Source organism: Sarcophilus harrisii, chromosome 2, assembly GCF_902635505.1.
Source record: "Sarcophilus harrisii chromosome 2, mSarHar1.11, whole genome shotgun sequence".
In the NCBI taxonomy this organism is placed as follows: domain Eukaryota; kingdom Metazoa; phylum Chordata; class Mammalia; order Dasyuromorphia; family Dasyuridae; genus Sarcophilus; species Sarcophilus harrisii.
In genome coordinates this window covers 344,485,610-344,501,862 of record NC_045427.1, presented here as the reverse complement: position 1 = coordinate 344,501,862, position 16,253 = coordinate 344,485,610, and the positions used below count along the sequence as shown (strand labels likewise).

Genomic DNA, 16,253 nt, shown 5'->3' with positions numbered 1-16,253 from the left:
TATTTCACAACTCCACTAACAATACATTAATGTCCTGGCTCTCTTACATCCCTTCCAACATTTATCATTATCTTTTCCTGTCTTCTTAGCCAATCTGAGAGATGTGAAGTGGTACCGTAAAGTTAGTTTTGGAACTTGATTTTAAAAGTCATTACAATATCATTTGCTAATGTTTGCTGCTTGTCAATCATTAATTGAAGGAAATCATGACATCAAGGAAGTGAGGACATGACATGCAAGGGAATTAAATAGAAGTGAGGAAGGGCTGTGAAAGGTTACAAACTCACTTTTTCCTCTGGAGCCATCTGAATCTAATGGTGAGATAAATCAGGAAACTAAAGATCGCCCTGGAAGTAATGGGAGACGTTGACCTTTTAAAACTAAGGTCTTTATACAGGTCTCAGTTTGACTGAGGCAACTGCCCATCTAGTGATCAAAGTTAGATAAATAACAAATGAAGCAAAGAATGGTCTATTTTAAAAAGGGGGGGGGAGGGGATCTTCTAGTAGCACCATCTGGAGCACCTCAAAATACATGGAATCCCTCTTCTGTACAAATAGCATGCTCAAATATCCTCAAGAAAATGCATCTGACAAATATATATCACACTAATTTTTGTCCCTCTTGATGTTAATTAGAGGGTCCTTGAACTGAATTCAGAATTGTTACATTTATCAAGAAATCTTTTATGCTTGTAAAATATTCATGAGATGACTCTTTTGGAGGAGATTTTTTATTTTTTTCCTAAAAGTATTTTACTTTTACAATACATGTAAAGATAGTTTTCATCATACCTTTTGTTTAAAAACTTTGTGTTATAATTTTTTCCTCTTCCCTCCCTTATCTTCTCCCTCCCCAAGACAGCAAGCAATCTGATATAGGTTACACATATATAACACTTTAAACATGTTTCCATATTTGTCATTTTGTATAAGAAAAATCAGACTAAAAAGGGAGAAAACCCATGAGAAAGAAAACACAAAAAAAGGTAAAATTGTTATGCTTTGATCATATTCAATCTCCACAGTTCTTTCCCTGGATGAGGATGGCACTTTCCATCACAAGTCTATTCGAATTGCTTTGAATCACCACATTGTTGAAAAGAGTCAAGTCCATCACAGTTGATTATCACATAATCTTGTTATTGTGTACAGTGTTCTCCTAATTCTGTTTACTTCACTCAGCATCAGTTCAAGAGAATCTTTCCAGGCTTTTCTGAAATTAGCCTACTCATAATTTCTTATAGAATAAAAATCTTCCATTTCCTTCATATACCATGACTAATTCAGCCATTCCCCAGCTGATGGACATCCACCCAATTTCCACATCTTTTCCACTACAAAAAGATCTAGTACAAATATTTTTGCACATATGGGTCTTTGCTCCTTTTTACTATTTCTTTGGGATAGAGATCCTGCAGTGGATCAAAGGGTATGCACACAGTTTTATAGCCTTTTGGGCATAGTCCCAAATTGCTTAAAGGAGAATTTTTAAAGCTATATTTTGTTCTACTAAGTCAAATGTTATTTTGTTTTGTTTTTGTTTTTAAATAATCAACAAACAATGAACAAAGTACACCCTGTACTTTCAATCAAGGGACAAAGGGCACGGAAAAATTTGAATTCTTAAATACTTGTGTCTATTATTGAAGTAGTATGAGTATTTTGTTAGCTAGGAGTGCTTGAAATCCCTTTATGCTTGATCATCTTGTGAAATCCTTACCCATGTCTTTTTAAAAGTCTCATGAAATTCATTGAAAGTTGTTTATAAAGAAAATGATAGGACCTAGGATTATATTAGCACATCAAGCTCTCAGATGATTATATTCTCTTTATCAATACAAGTCAGCATGTTTTATGCAATTTATACTCTAAAGAAGTTTTCTGGGGCACTGAGATGTTAAGTGACTTGCTCAGTGTCACATAACCTACAATATGTATCATGGGTGATGTTTGAAACTAGGTCTTCATGGTGCCAAGACCAATTCTCTAACCATAACAATTTGAAATACAAATAAATACAAAATACTTGAATAGAGGAAAGTTGAGGGTGGAGATCACAAGCATTTGAAGATATTCAGAAAGGGTATGAGCATTTGGAAGTTTGAAAGGCTTCATGTAGAATAAGATGTTTGAGTTGTACCTATGAAATTAGAGAGGGCTCAACCCTGAAGACAGGAGATCCTGAGTTCAAATCTGGTCTCAGACACTTAACACTTCCTAGCTGTGTGACCTTGGGCAAGTCACATAACTGCAGTTGCCTCAGTTTAAAAAAAAAGAAAGAAAGAAAAAAGAATGTATGTGAGTATGTATGCCTTTGTAGAGATAATAATTCAATTTACAGGAACTGATGAGATTACTTAGGAGAAGAGTGTAAAAATTGAAGAGAATAAGGCCCAAGACAGAACCTTAGGGAATGCTCATCCTTAGGAAATATAATATAGATGATAAAGCAGCTGAAAAGATTGAGTAGTTGAGTAGTTGGAGGAAGAAAATAGAAAGTTGTGTCACAAAAACAGTAGTAGTAAAAAATAGTAAAGAATATCAAAGGCATTAAATAAGGAAAGAAAAAAAAAATCTCTCTTTTTGTTTTTGTACATCTCTTTTGCTTCTTATCCTACTTCTCTGACCATTCCTTCTCTTTCCTTCTTTAGTGAATTCTCTCCTAGATCATGTCTTTTAACAATAGATGCCCTTCAAGATTTTGTCGTGGGTACTGTTTTATATTCCCTCATAGGGGATTCACTTTAGGATCTGGTGGGCATAGTTATGTAGCTTGGCATAATTGTGCTATTTTTTTCCAATGGGATTCAGAAGTATGACTGCAGAAAGTGGGTGATGGTGGAAGGAGAGAAGATATTTTAAAAAATGAAGGACTGGCATGATGTCAGAAGTTATGAGTCATGGGTACTGTGTGTATTTTAGATTGGATATCCCAGAGACATCTCAAACCCAATGTTGAAAACAGAACATGTATTTCTCCACTCGTCTCTTCCAAGCCATTTTCTTTCTGTTGAGGGTACTGCCATCCTTCTGGTTACTACATGCCTTCATATTATTTGAAAGGTGTGCTGAACTGTGGGGTGAAAGAGTAGGTCATGGAAAGTAAGTCAATTGAGGGATTAGGAAATTAAGATATGATGAAATATCAATATGTATATTGGAGCTCCCTAATATGGGGAGTAGGAAATGGGGAGAAGAGAGAACTTATGAGGCTGGTGTTAAGCTCATTGAAAAGAAAGAGTATCTAGAGGAAAATATAATCTCTGTTTGCAGAAAATGAGATTGTCTTTTATTAGACTTTCTCTGCTATAGCCAGTCCCCCCAACCCCATTCTTTCCTGTTACCCTTCCTTTTCTTTTAAAAAAATTTTTTAATTTTATTTTATGGAATAAAATAAGCATTCTCATAACTTAGTGTTTAAAAAGATGATTGCATATGAAACTATAAAACTATTATGTATAATTTGCTATTCCCTTTAAATTTATATTATAAAGTTATCATATAAATTTCTTTTTTCCCTTTTTTCCTTCCCTTCTTCTCCCCTCCCCCCTACCTTAGAGATGGCTATCATTAGACACAAATATACATCACATACTACACATGTATAATTATTCTATAGATAATTCTATTTATCAGTTCTTTCTCTGGATGCAGATATTATCTACCTTAATATGTCCTTTGTCATTGGTTTACTTATAATAGTAAGCAATGACTTAATTTATCAAAACTATTCTTAAAAAAATATATTGCTGTTACTATATACAACATTTTCTTGGTTTTGCTCATTTTACTTTTCATTATTTCATGCAAGTCTATTGATGTTTTTCTAAGACCATGAAGCTCATCATTTCTTATATCAAAATAGTAGTCCTTCATAATTTGTACTACCATTTGTTCACCCATTCTCCAATTGACAAGCATTTCCACAATTTCTACTTTGTTACCACAACAAAGAAAACTGTTAAAAAATATTTTAGAACATATTGGTTGTTTTCCTCTCCTCCTAATCATCTTTGGAAATAAACCTAGTAATGGTATTTTTAGGTCAAAGAGTATACACAATTTTATAAGCTTATGTTCTATTGAGAAGAATGACTTATGCACTGATTAAAGTACCATCATAACTTATGCCTCAGCTTTGTCTTCCCTTTAGAACTGCATGAACTCAGTATGATTGGGGGAGGAGGGCTCTAGTTCTAAAAGAACTAGTTCTCTTTAATTTATTGTGCTCCTACCTGAGAATTTTGTTCTGGGAAAGTCTCCCCCAAAATAAAGCTTAAGTATAACTCATGTTTGTGCTTGACCACATGTGGGTAAGTGGGTCCCCAATTCCTACAGAGGCATTTGATTTATAATATATGAGTATCAGATATATAGAACAGTTTTTATTTCATCCCTATAGAAAGTAGATAAAATATAAAGAACTCCTGGGAGCCTACAAAGACACATGATAGTCCAATAGATTATTTTCATACTATCCTACTCCCAAAGCTAATTTTGTCGTCTCAATGGGTTTTCCTGCCTCAACTTTCTCCCTAGTCCAATCCATTCTCCATACAGCTATCAAAATGGTTTTCTATTCATATCATTTTCTGACTCGGTGAATACTAACTTCTTATTACCTCTAATATAAAATAAAATAAACAAATAAACAAACCCTCTTCTATATGGCATTTAAAGCTCTGTATATTCTTGGCCAAACATACTAGTTAGGTGGTCTAGTAGAGAGAGCATTAAACTTGTAGTTTAAAAGACTTGAAGTTCAAATTTAGCCTGAGACACTTGTTGCAACAGTATATAAATGTTAACTATTATTATTACCTTCACAATATTGATACATTATATCCCTTTCTATACCACCAAGCTCTTCTTACTCTTCTTCATTCATAATACTCCACTTCCCATCATTATGCCTAGTCATTGGTTGTCTGCCATGCATGTAATAACATTATGACTTTTACCTTTAAGAATCCCTTATTTCTGGCAAGACTCAGCTTAAGCATCACAATCTCCATGAAGCCATTCCTGATAATACCTGGCAGTTAATTTTTATGATCTCTGTCTCCCTCTCTCTCCTGTCTCTGTCTCTGTCTTTCTGTCTCTATTTATTTATTTATATATCTAATGTCTTCTCTGTTAGTTCCTTGGGGGGCAAGGAATGTTAGATTTCTGTCTATATACTATTTCCATTTAGCATAGTGCCTGGAATATTATTAATAAATGTTTGTTGATAGATGGATCAACTGAGATCAGAGAAATGGATGTTCCCTTTAATGATGAAAATTGCAACTTATCTATGCCAGTCCATTCTGTGAGACTCTTGTCCATGTTTCCTCACAATTAGTCACAGAGGTTCACTGAATATGCTCTAAAGACTTTGTTATTTTCTCTAGGCACCAAGAGACCATCAATGGACTATATAAGCCATCTACTGTATAGCCTTCTCTATTATGAAGCAATCAGCTTATTTACTTTTTTTTCTAGCCGATATTTCTTTGAAAACATATTTTGTACTACCACTTTGTAATTATTGATTTGTATGATAGATTAGAAATCTAGCCTGGAAATGAATCATGTGAAATCATCTACTTGATCATTTTTCAGATTTTGACATTTTAGTTTAGAGAGATGAAGAGTTTTGTCCAAGATCACACAGGAAGTAACTGTCAAAGCTACAGTTTTAACTTGGATCCTATGGCTTAATGTTCAGTATTCTTTCCACTGTACCACAATACCTCTTCATTATTTGTTACTTTTTTCAACCTACCCATACTAATCAGGTATCTCTCCATTGAAAGACATCCCAACAATTGTATTCTATTCTTAAGATTCCCATGGTTCATAACCATATATTAACATAAGAAGAATATCATGTGTACATATTTTTTTAAAAATATATTTATTGTTGGTGGAACTGTGAATACATCCAACCATTCTGGAGAGCAATTTGGAACTATGCTCAAAAAGTTATCAAACTGTGCATACCCTTTGATCCAGCAGTGTTACTACTGGGCTTATATCCCAAAGAGATCTTAAAGAAGGGAAAGAGACCTGTATGTGCATGAATGTTTGTGGCAGCCCTCTTTGTAGTGGCCAGAAACTGGAAACTGAGTGGATGCCCATCAATTGGAGAATGGCTGAATAAATTGTGGTATATGAATATTATGGAATATTATTGTTCAGCAAGAAATGACCAACAGGAAGATTTCAGAAAGGCCTGGAGAGACTTACGTGAACTGATGCTGAGTGAAACGAGTAGGGCCAAGGGATCATTATATACTTCAACAAAAATACTATATGATGACCAATTCTGATGGACTTGGCCATCCTCAGCAATGAGATCAACCAAATCATTTCCAATGGAGCAGTAATGAACTGAACCAGCTACGCCCAGCGAAAGAACTCTGGGAGATGACTAAGAAACATTACATTGAATTCCCAATCCCCATATTTTTGCCCACCTACATTTTTTATTTCCTTCACAGGCTAATTGTACAATATTTCAGAGTCTGATTCTTTTTGTACAGCAAAATAACGGTTTGGTCATGCATACTTATTATGTATCTAATTTATATTTTAATATATTTAACATCTACTGGTCATCCTGCCATCTGGGGGTGGAAAGAGGGGAAAAATTGGAACAAGAGGTTTGGCAATTGTCAATGCTGTAAAGTTACCCATACATATAACCTGTAAATAAGAGGCTATTAAATTAAAAAAAAAAAAAAAAATATATATATATATATATATATATATATATATGTGTGTGTGTGTGTGTGTGTGTGTGTGTGTGTATGTGTGTATATATATATATATATATATATATATATATTAGTCTTTAACATTTACTGTTATAATTTTTTTGATTTCCATTTTTTCTCCCTTCCCTCCTCCCTCCCCAGGATGTCAAGCAGTCTAATGTAGGTTATGCATGTGCAATCATATATGTACAACATATGTACAATCATATTAAACACATTTCCATATTAATCATGATATGAAAGAAGAATCAGAACAAAAGGGAAAAAAAGAAAAATAACAAAAAAGTGATAATAGTATGCTTTGATCTGCATTCAGACTCCACAGTTCTCTGAATGTGGATAGCATTTTCCATGCTGAGTTTTTTGCACTTGTCTTAGATCATTGTATTGCCAAGAAGAACAGTTTATCAAAATTGATCACCTGCACAAAGTTGCTGTTTTCTGTATACAATGTTCTCATTCACTGTTAGTTTATTCAGCATCATTTCATATAAATCTTGAGATTTTTCTGAAATCCATTGCCTCATAAAACATTCCTTATAAAACAATAGTATTCCATTATGTGTTATGCCACAGTTTCCTTGAATTGTCCTACCTCAGTTATTCTGTCCCAATCCTCTTAATCATCAGGATGTTTGATAAGAAGAAAGATCTTCTGTCTTAGACATCATGACCTCAGACCCTCCCTACTTATGAAAATGTCCGGTGCCTCCTACCATTCTGTCATTGTTCTTCTTGATCCCAAGTTATCAAAATATCCAGTGCCTCCCCCCACTCTGTGAGAACTGTATTAATAGTCCGTTCCTTCTCTCAGTGTTCTGACTCTGCCCCTGCCTCAGTCTACCCCCTGTGCATATATATTTCATAGGAAGCACATTTTAGTGGCTGGATGCTTTGGACATCAGCCCTGGGGGCAGCATGCCCCCAGCACAAGCTGTCCCTTTCAAATAAAATATTAAAAACTCTCTAATCCCTATCTTGCCTCAGTTTCTCTGGCATTACATTTTTTGAGGTCCCACTGAGATATTAGAAAATGAGAACAGGATTAGAGATTAGAGACCTTTGGGTCTCTGCTTTGGGCCTTGGGGTGGTTGAGGATCTGGGTTCTTGGCCTGGAGAGGCTGGCCCTCTGGATTTTTTCCAGAGTCACTGGGAAAGAGCAGTTTTCAGCCGTAGCCAAGGCCAAAGGTGGACACCTTTATTTTGGCCAGAGGAGAGTAAGTTTGGATGTCTTAGGACAAATCTGATCTGTTAACCTATTCTATCTGTCTGGGGTAGCATCTGGATTCTCAGAATAATTGACTGCCTATGGGCATTAAATTTCGAGAATGGTATCATTCCAGGACACTGAATGATTCCCCTCTGTTTTGGGTGTCTTCTAAGGCACATCTGGTCTGATCTGATTCTGAGAGCCTTTTTGGGTGCTATCTGGTTATATGTGTTAAATGTTTTGTTTAATGTTGTAATTGTGCACTCTATGTCTGTGTGATTTGTGTTCTGTGTTCTGTATTGTGAAGATCGCGTATTTTAAAATCAGCAGGAGTCAGGAATTCAGGTTAGGGGAAAATTGTCAGTCTTTATTCTCAGTAAAGAAGGATCGGAGGTGGAAGAGAATTGGCGATAGCAATGTGTGCAGCTGAGTCAAGAAGCTAGCTGGATCAGCAGCCACACGACCAGCAGCTAGGATAAAGGAACCCAGGCCCAATCTCTCCCAGCTTCTCTTCCTGTTCCTCTCTCTGCCTCCACCCACCAAAATCGTCATTTCCTCTACAACGCATCAGGACTTGCACAGAGAGTGGGCAGGGACCATTCTTTATCCAATCATGTATATTAATAGAGTATAGCCCAATTACTACTTAGCCTCACGTACTTGAGACCTCAGTGCATCAACTCAAACTTCAGCCCATTACACTGTATGACTTGTCTGTCCATTTTATTAATTTAAGAGTTCTGTTAAGTTTTAAAAACAATGATTAAGAAATTTGGCAATTGGTTATTTCAGTTGTTGCAACTATGCTTAGTATAAAATTTGCTTGTGATTTTAAACTTTTTAACCTGTTGCACTGATCTGTAAGTAAAAGGAACAGAAAAAATGGCTATTTTAAGAAAGGCAGAAAAGTTTTTCCCTTAAAAAAAAAAAGCAATCTGCTCTAGTTAAGAGAGGAGGGAAAAAACAATAAAACTCAATCCTGGCCTAGGCTGGGCTGGGCAGCTAAGGCCTCTGGAGGACAAAGGAGTTTATGCTAATTGCTTTAAAACTTGGGGGAAAGGTTTTGGAGAACTAGTTTAAACCTAAGTGAAAAAAACAAAACAAAACAAAACAAAACAAAAACATATCCTTTTGGGCAGCTTTAAAATGGTTTTTACTATTGTATTCTTTTGGGCAGCTTTAAAATGGTTTTACTATTGCCTGTCCATGCTAGATGTGGTTAGCTTGATTATAAGATCTTAGAATTTGTTTAAATATTGAAACATTTGATACTGAAGAGAAAACTTTTAAAAAAACTGTATTTGATTTATTTTATGGAGTCATTTAGCTATTCACTGTATTGTGAATCTTAAAAGTTTAGAAGGGGAGAGATAAGAAGGAAAATTTGCATATGGAAAAGAAATTGGGTGGGGTAGGGAGAAACAGGATCTTTTGTCTTCAAAGGTGAAGTCTAAACTCACCCTACCCTCCACCACCACCACCCCCCACTGCTTTCTGCTAGTTTAGTGATGGAGCATCTAGTTTGAAAAGTTATTAGAATTTGTTTAAAGTGTGTAGCAAGAGGGAAAGGAAAGTTGAGTAGAGGGACAGGAAGCATGGTGGAGTTAGGAGAAATGCCATATGGAATAGGGGAAGGGTGGAAGGGAGGCTATGTGAAATTCCTTTTCTCCAATTAAGCCTGACATAGAAGGGTGGCCACTTGTAATCCAATCTTCCCCCTGCCCCCTCCCATTAAGTGTGTTCCAGCCACTTTCTGCAGAGGTTTGGCTCTGGCAAATGCTTTTAAGAGATAGGTCTACTTTTAAGTTAATTGATTGAATATTTGTTTCTTTTGTTACATAATGGTTTCCTTGATTAAGGAATATGGCCATAAATGTGATCTATAATTTGGTAGAGTTATTTTTAAAAGCTTAATTGATATTTTTAAGAATCTCTCAGATTTTTTTATGTGGTATTTGGATATTCTGTATAAGTTTTAATTGATTGTATCGAGTCATCCTGAGGTTATTTAAAGGGCCTCTGAAAATAATAGTTTTTTTTCTTTGTCCTTTTGAAAATATTTCTGTTATGGACAATATGCAATTTGGGATATTTTCCTATGTATTGTATATTTTAAAAGCAAACTGTTTTGTATGTATAATGTTCAACTTATATATCTACTTGGGTATAAAAGATATGAACTTACTGGGACAAATTTCTTACTGTTATCAATATAAGGTCATGGTAAATACAGTCATGGTAAATACCTGTATGGGATTTATCTGAAACATTGGTTAATGGGATTTGTTATTGGAGGTAAAATTTCTTGGTTTTATAGTTAATGCTATTTAGGAGTTTTAAAGCTCCACTCTCTGACAGTTAGTGGGACAATTAATTGGAATAAAACTGGGTTAAAGCTATTTTATCCTGTATGTGCTGAAGGTTGAGTTTTAACTGCTTATGTTACGTTATAGTCATGGCCTTGCATTTTTTCCTCCTGTGACTGATCAGAAACAATAGTCAATAGAATTGTTAATGCAATTCAATTATGTCATACCTTGCTGTTTCTGATCTCTTTATATACAATCATTATATCCTAAATACTTATACAAATGAGTATTTAGCCTGGTCATCTATCTGTTGCTGGATATTGTGTCTATGAATATTCAAGTGTTTTTTAAAAGTTTCTAAATAATGAGAGGATGATTAGCACAGTGGTCTGTGAGACCTAATTGCTGGGTTTTTTTTGTTTGTTTTTTTTTTTTTAATTGGGGCTATAGCTGACAACCATTTACCTGTCCGGTGAGACAAGCATCTCTTCACATAGAAAGCTGCTGGTCAATCTATTTTGGCCTCCCCACATCTTGTAGCAATCCTTGTGGACTAGTCTTTCTATCTCAGACTGTTATAATCTTTATTTGTTATATTTGTGGGTTTTTGTTTTTTGGTTTTTGGTTTTTTTTGGGGTTTTTTTTGCTAAATTTTGGTCAAATTATAGATATAACTGGGACCTAGATCAGCTTTGATTGTCAGTATGCCACACCATGCCCATCCCCCTCCCTGGACTGAGAGTTACCTCCTGTCCTCAGCATGAGGCAATTTTTGAATGAGAGACCATCATCCCTGCTCCTAATGTACTTTGGACTGATATGGTGGAATTTGAGAATGGTTTATGAATGACTATTAAACCCTGACTGGGTCATCTATTACTGCGTGTTCGAGATTTGGGGTGGAAATTGTTAAACTTATGTAACTATTGCTGTTATGTTTGATACATTTTTAGGAAACCCTACTGTACTAGTCTGTTATATATAGGAATTTTGTTTCACACTTGGCATTTATATGTGGGATGGTTATTTGATAACTCCTTTCTGTAAGAAAAAAAAGGGAGGAAGAGATAGAGAATTGGGAAAACTGGTGGATTTTCTCAAAAATACCTGAAAAAATGGGAACTCCTAGTTTTCTGTTCACTTTGCTTTAGGCACTTCTGGCCCACCCCCTATCTCACTAGTCCAGATTGAATTGGAAGTCTTTTAAGCAGTTCTTTTCATTTTTTATTCCTTGCTTAAACTTACTGGGATGTGACTGCTGGTTATGCTTTAACTTGAAATCCCTTATACTGTTAGAACTGCCCTGGCAGACTCAGTTTTGGGGGGATTATTTTCTGATTGCCTGTTTTTAGAAATCTCCAAGATACAGGTACCTTGGGACTGGCAGTCTCTCTGATCTATTTCTCCAGTCATGTAACCCCATTAATTAGTATTTCAACATTCTCAAAGGATCTTGTAGTTTGATATCAGGCCTCTAAAAGTTTGGGGTTTACCTGCCTTGATGGTCTAACTGTGCATACTCTGATATCTTTGCTCAGAAATCTGGATTCTTCCTGTATCCTAGTAGCAGCCCTCTCTGTTTCTCTGGGCAGGGATAGGTGGAGCTACTACAAGCCTCACCCGTCTCCCCTGGAGTGGGTTGCCCCTCTGAATGAAGCCTTGAGCCCTTGAGTCCTGCTGCTCTATAAGCAGAGGCTGAGTTAAATGCACAAATGACTCCAGACCACCTAATTCACAGTAAACAGTCCATCCCAAACTGAATTCTCTCACTGAGATGTTCTGGAACTGCAGAGGACCTGACATGCTTGCAACAGGGAGCTTTTGTATTACTGATTAACTATGGGGTTATCAGGGAGAGACTTATCCTTGCTGTAAGTCCTTGCATTTTTCTAGTTTTATTTTGGTTTATTTGCTTCACATAGGGTTGGTCAAAATTATGGTGCTAAGACTTTCCGGGTATCAAGAGGAAGGTGATTCAATGATTTGAATATTCAAAAGAGAGAGTGTGGAATGTTATGCCACAGTCTCCTTGAATTGACCTACCTCAGTTATTCTGCCCCAATCCCCAGGTTGCAATATCACCCTTCCCTCTTGATCATCAGGATGTTTGATAAGAAGAAAGATCTTCTATCTTAGACATCATGACCCCAGGCCCTCCCTATTTATGAAAATGTCCGGTGCTTCCCCCCATTCTGTCACTGTTCTTCTTGATCCCAACTTATCAGAAGGTCCAGTGCCTCCCCTCACCCTGTCAGAACCATGTCAGTCCATTCCTGCTCTCTGTGCTCTGATTCCACCCCTGCCTCAGTCTACCCCCTGGTAGCCTGGAGCCACGTGCATATATACTTCATGGGAAGCACACATTAGCAGCTGGATGCTTTGGGCATCAGCCCTGGGGGCAGTATGCCCCCAGCACAATCTCTCCCTTTCAAATAAAATATTAAAAACTTTCTAATCTCTATCTTGCCTCAATTTCTCCAGCATTATATATGTTCATATATCACAATTTGTTCGGTATACCCCAATTTATGGGTACCTCTTCAATTTCCTGTTCTTTGCTACCACAAAGAGAACTGTTATAAACATTTTTGGTCATGTGGGTCCTTTTCCAATTTTTTATGATCTCTTTGTAATATAAACTAATTAGTAGTAGCTGGATTTTGAGGTGTGCACAGTTTTATAGCCCTTTGGGCATAGTTCCAAATTCTTCTCCAGAAGGATTGGATCAATTCACAATTCCAATAACAATTCATCAATGTTACAATTTTCCCATATCCTCTCCAACATTTACTATTTTCTTTTTCTGTCAGCTTAGCCTATCTGATAAACATGTTGTTTTAATTTGCATTTCTCTAATCAATAGTGACTAAGAGAATTTTTATGTGGCTTTTAGTTGGCTTTAATTTCATCTGAAAACATCCTGTTCATATTCTTTCATCATTTATCAATTGAGGAATGACATATTATTATAAATTTGACTCAATTTTCTCTTTGAGAAATGAAGCCTTTATCAGAAACTGTCTGCAAAAATTGTCTCCCACCTTTTTACTTCCTTTCCAATTTTGGTTGTATTGACTTTATTAGTGCAAAACCTTTTAATTTACTATAATCAAAATTATATATATTGCATTTTATAATGTTCTCTGTCTCCTGTTTGGTCATACATTCTTCTCCATAGATCTGAGAGGTAAACTATGCCTCACTCTCCTCATTTGCTTATGGTGATACTTTTATTTCTTTATTGCCTATTCTAATTCTTTCAATTTCTTTTTTTCTTCTCTTTCTTTTTCTCTTTCTTTCTCTCTTTTACTAAAACTAAGATGTCTAGTAGCACTGAATAACAGTTGTGATACTGGAGCATCCTTGCTTACCCCAATCTTATTAGGAAGCTTCTAGCTTATCTCTAATAATGTTTGTTGATAGTTTTATCATTTCAAGTAAAACTCCTTTCACTTCTATGCTCTCTAGTGTTTTTAATAGGAATGTATGCTATAGGATGACAGACTTTTTTATGTTGAATCAGCTCTGCTTTTTGGTATAAATCCATCTCGTGCATTTAATGAACTGCTCTTTCAGAAAGAAATTTGCTATTATTAAATATGTGCATACAATGTGAGGAAGTTGAATAGCTCAGCTAGATTGGTAGTCAGAAGACCAGAGTTAGTCTGACCTTTGACACTTATTAGATGTGTGATTCTGAGCAAGTCATTTAATCTCTATTTACTGTAATCCACTGTAATAGAAAATGACAAACCACTCCAGATTCCTTGCCAAGAAAATCCCATGGATGGAATTGGTGTGCCCTGGTCCACTGGGTCATATAGAATTGGACATGAGGACCAAGCATTTCAATCTTTTTATTTAAGGTTCTATTGCCTATTAAAATTCAATGGCTAGCCCAAAGCTTTCAATTGTTGTTAACTATTTATACTTTGATACATATGAACTTCAGGTCCTTCAAGAAGCTCAAGGGTACTCAGTGCTAGTGGATAGAAAAAGAGAATGTTTACCAATAGGAAAAAAAAAAGAGCCTATATTGGAACTCTAGGAACTAAAAAACAATTTTTATCAAATTCATAATTTTGATAAGGACTGGCCCTGCTACTGACCGTTGTATTTTGTATAGGAATCATTGAGAATACATTTGTCATGTAGATTTAAGTGGATTCAGTGGTTAATTTTAAATGTCCTGCTGAAACCTCATATAGACCAAGTGTTCAACCATGATACACCCTTTCTATGAAAAACATTTAACCAAGGATGTTATAAATGATCTGCCCTAGGCCATTGACTATGAATTAGAATAACCACATTGTGTTGACAGTCTGCAGGCTAGTATTCTGTTTGAGTGCTTTTTATTTTCTTTTTATGTTCTCAGGGAAGAAATGTTCATGAATAAAGAACATGACAATAGCCAATGATTGATCATTCTCTTCTCCCTTGATTCATTTGTTTTCTGTACACATGTGCCATATATTTTTCAGGAGGTAAGTATGGAAACAAACATTAAGGATTTTATGTTTACCTTTGACAGTAATTTTGATGAGGTCCTAGGTAAACTGAGGGAAGAAGGTGGTTGACAGAAAAAGCCTGAAGTAGTGATAAGATTACTCCCTGAAGAAGCAAGGAAAGACCCTGAAGACCCTTACAGTCCCACCCCTGTGGAGGTCTTGAGTAATCAATCCTGCCTTTACTGTAATCCAATCAGAAAGCCAGGTATAATGTCGAATCCCTGACACTAAATTTCCCCTACAAAACTGTCCATGACTTATACCTTCTTTGCTGAATCCCTTTTGGGTTAGCCTGCCACGGCATTCTCCCTCATGGTACCTTTCCTCTCACCCCCTGCCCCATGCCTCATGATATCTTCTAGGGTGCTAACTTCTCTATGGATTTAGCTCTGTAGTTATTGATATACTTCCATTTTATGACATTTTCCCTGTCTCCTCGTTAATTGGGAGTTACACTGGGGAACTTGTCTTTTCCATTTTTATTTGTTAAAAACCCCTTTCCTTATTAACTGTATACTCTCCTAAATCTATTTCATATTTACCATTCTTGCAGTCTATTTTATTTCTTTATTTTGTCCATAACATCTTCCCATAAACAAAAATCACTTTTGGCAATGAGAAAGTCATTGTGAATTATTCACATGTGAATTGCTACCGGATCCCATCATTTGGTGCCAATCTCATCATTTGGTGCCAGAACCCAACCCATGAGTTTCATAATCATTGTTATTATAACCCTCTTTTTGGTAGATCATTGAGAAAGACTCAAATGAGTGGCGTTAGGGCATATTTTACTTCACAGTTTTTTTTAAAGATATTTTTTAATATACTGTCCTTTGTATAAAAAAAAAAATGTACTCTTAGCAGGACATGTACATTTTGCATTGCTTTTCACTGAGTCATTCACAACTTGTCTTCAGAGTAATCCTTATGAGCAATGTGTATAAATGAGGAAGCTATATTTACAAGCACTTGATTTATTTCTGTGGCCAAGAAACAGGGCAAAGCCAAATAACTTAAAAAATAAAATAAAATATTTTCTATCATTGTTAACTATTTTGCAAAGCATGAGAGTGATTTAGGGTGGTCATCAGACAACTGACGCTGAAACAAATGGACCAAAGTGTGCTAGATCTGATACTTTTGTTTGGCTAAGTTTTAGCTCACTTAATCCATTTTTTGTTATTCAGATTTAGCCTGGGATCCCCTGAATGTGTCCCATAAAATGCCCCCATGTTTATGTTTATATCTCCTATCTATTCCATTGTAAATCTCTGAACACTCTCCTCTCCCTTGGTGTATTTCTGTACAAGATCAAGCAAGATAATATTTAAGCAATGACAAACAATGACATCTAATTAAAACAGACTGGCAAGATAATAACAAGAAATTGATTCAAATATTAAATACTATCAGCAACAAATCACAAATGGTTGCTATGGTAAAAATCAATTGGCTGT

The 16,253-nt window shown here is 35.7% G+C and overlaps 1 protein-coding gene across 1 annotated transcript in view; it reads left to right on the top strand.

Moving 5' to 3' along the window:
* SLC25A48 (solute carrier family 25 member 48) overlaps nt 1-14,744 on the top strand; it is a 131,804-nt gene extending 117,060 nt beyond the window's left edge. Inside the window, exon 8 of the mRNA XM_031953019.1 lies at nt 14,661-14,744. The gene's annotated coding sequence lies outside the window, so the exon portion shown is untranslated. The remainder of the gene's footprint in view (nt 1-14,660) is intronic.
* The last annotated feature ends 1,509 nt before the right edge of the window (nt 14,745-16,253 follow it).